The sequence below is a fragment of the Pteropus medius genome, unplaced genomic scaffold (assembly GCF_902729225.1).
Source record: "Pteropus medius unplaced genomic scaffold, Ma_sr-lr_union100, whole genome shotgun sequence".
NCBI lineage: Eukaryota > Metazoa > Chordata > Mammalia > Chiroptera > Pteropodidae > Pteropus > Pteropus medius.
Window position 1 is genome coordinate 11,579,327 of NW_024354911.1, and position 2,277 is coordinate 11,581,603.

Genomic DNA, 2,277 nt, shown 5'->3' on the forward strand with positions numbered 1-2,277 from the left:
GCAAACTCCTGGTACAGGTCTGAAGGAGGAACAATCATTCTGAAAAACATATTCTAGAAGAGAGTGAAGTAGAGATTTGGCACTGTCTAGTTTGCATGGTAAAGGTAGAGGAACTGCCTCAGAAACACATGGTTTTTAGACTAAATTTTTCTTCATTTTTTTAAATAAATAAAATGATTGCATAACTCCAAATTTTTGTATATGGCAAAATAATTTACTAAAAAAAGTGAAAGTTAAAATAACTAACCAAATCTAAATTAATTACATACAATTAAAACAAAACAACTTTACTTCAGTTGTCTAGATATTAAGATGATCTGTTTGTTTGTTTTCTTTAAATGTCTCCTATACCTGCCTCATGTTTTCTTCTTAATGTGTTATGATTTCCCTAACTCTGTTAGTATATATTAAAAATTAGTGGTTTTATATATTTGTTAAGAAATACTGAAAATAAATACATAATTTGAGGAATAAAATTAGAAATTATAAGAACCAATTTTAAAACTATTTAATAATTATATTTACATGTGACTGACTAACTGCATTGTGCAGATTCAAAAAAGATTAGGTGAATAAGTAAATATCAATACATGACAATACATGCACCCCTATGTTCATTGCAGTTATTTACAATAGCCAAGATATGGAAACAACCTAAGTGCCCATCAATAGAAGATTAGATATAGAAGAGTTGGTATATAGATATCCATATATATAATAAAATATTACTCAGCCATTAAAAAAATGAAATCTTTCCATTTGTGACAACTGAATGAACCTAGAGGGTATTACGCTAAGTGAAATAAGTCTGATGGAGAACAAATACCATATGATTTTATTATATGTGGAATTTAAAGAACAAAATAAATGAACAAATAAAACAGAAATAGACTTATAGATACAGAGAACAAACTAATGGTTGTCAGGTAAAAGGGGACTTGGAGGACTTGGTGAGAAAGGGGAAAGGATTAAGAAGTACAACTTGATGCTTACAAAATAGTCACAGGGATGTATAATATAGCCTAGGGACTATAAAAAATAGTCATATGATCCAAATCACCATAATAAATATAATAATAATAAAAAAGTTTGAAATATTGTGAGAATTACAAAAATGTGGCATAGACGCAAATGAGCAAATGCTGTTGGAATAATGATGCCAAAGGCTTGATTCAAGGTTGCCATAAACTTTCAATTTGTAAAAAACATCTTATCTGGTAAGTGTAAAAACGAGCAGCACAATAAAATGAGGACTATATATATATATATATATATATATATATATATATATGTATGTATGTATGTATGTATGTTTCTTTTTCTTAGTAGATGACATGTTGATTTTACTTTAACTCATGCTTAAAGAAATACTACTCACATTCTTCAATTTTTACTTTTTGGAGTACTTTAGAGATTTGTTGCTGGGTAGCCCATATATACTTACTCTGTATAAAATAAGCCTATGTCAGTTAAATTGTATCATTTAATTGGGAGTTTTCTTTTTCTTTCTTTTTTTTTTTTTTTTTTAGATGAGGCAACCCATGGTTGACCTCACAGATTGCAAGGACCTTGTCAGTTTACAATCTCTTATTTTTTATTTATTTATTTTTATTCCCACAGCACCTGGTCTTCCTAGATGGTCTCCCATCCAAGTACTAACCAGGCCCAAACCTGCTTAGCTTCCGAGATCAGACGGGGCCAGGCTTGTTCAGGGTAGCACAGCCATAGATTTTTTTTTTTTCCCCACAGATTCAGGATGTATTTCTAAGAGATAAAAAGAAGATATATTTACTTTTTAAACTTAATGATTTTTTTGCCTTGTTTTTACTTTGGTGAGTGTTTATAGAATAAAGCTCACTCATTGATTTCTGATCACCTGTCTCAGGAAATGAAAGTGATAGTAACTCCCTTCTTATTTCCTACTCTCTTCCCTCTTGAGTCATTATGGTTGTGAATCAGTTTTGCTAATGGAAAGCTGCTTAATTTAATAGTTGCAGAATATATCTGGGGAGAGCAATTTTGCAATTGTGAAAACTGAAATGGTATCTTACTTGTCAGGTTTATAATTAAAACAATAAAGATAGCCACCTAATCAAACACATTTTAGGAGGTGTGGGTGTAGAGATGGGTTTCCCTAAATTATTGACTCTTGAAGTATTACAGGCATAATTCAGTCTAAGACAGAGGGGAGGCATTTTGGTAACTTTGCTTCTTTACATATTTTTATGCCCTTTTTCTTTGCATGCATGCGTATCTTTTTCTATTTTGCTTTTCCAT

At 30.7% G+C, this 2,277-nt stretch overlaps 1 pseudogene; it reads right to left on the minus strand.

The window, feature by feature from the left end:
• Window positions 1-1,611: 1,611 nt before the first annotated feature.
• On the minus strand, window positions 1,612-1,730 carry LOC120597969 (uncharacterized; annotated as a pseudogene).
• Between the last annotated feature and the right edge of the window lie 547 nt (window positions 1,731-2,277).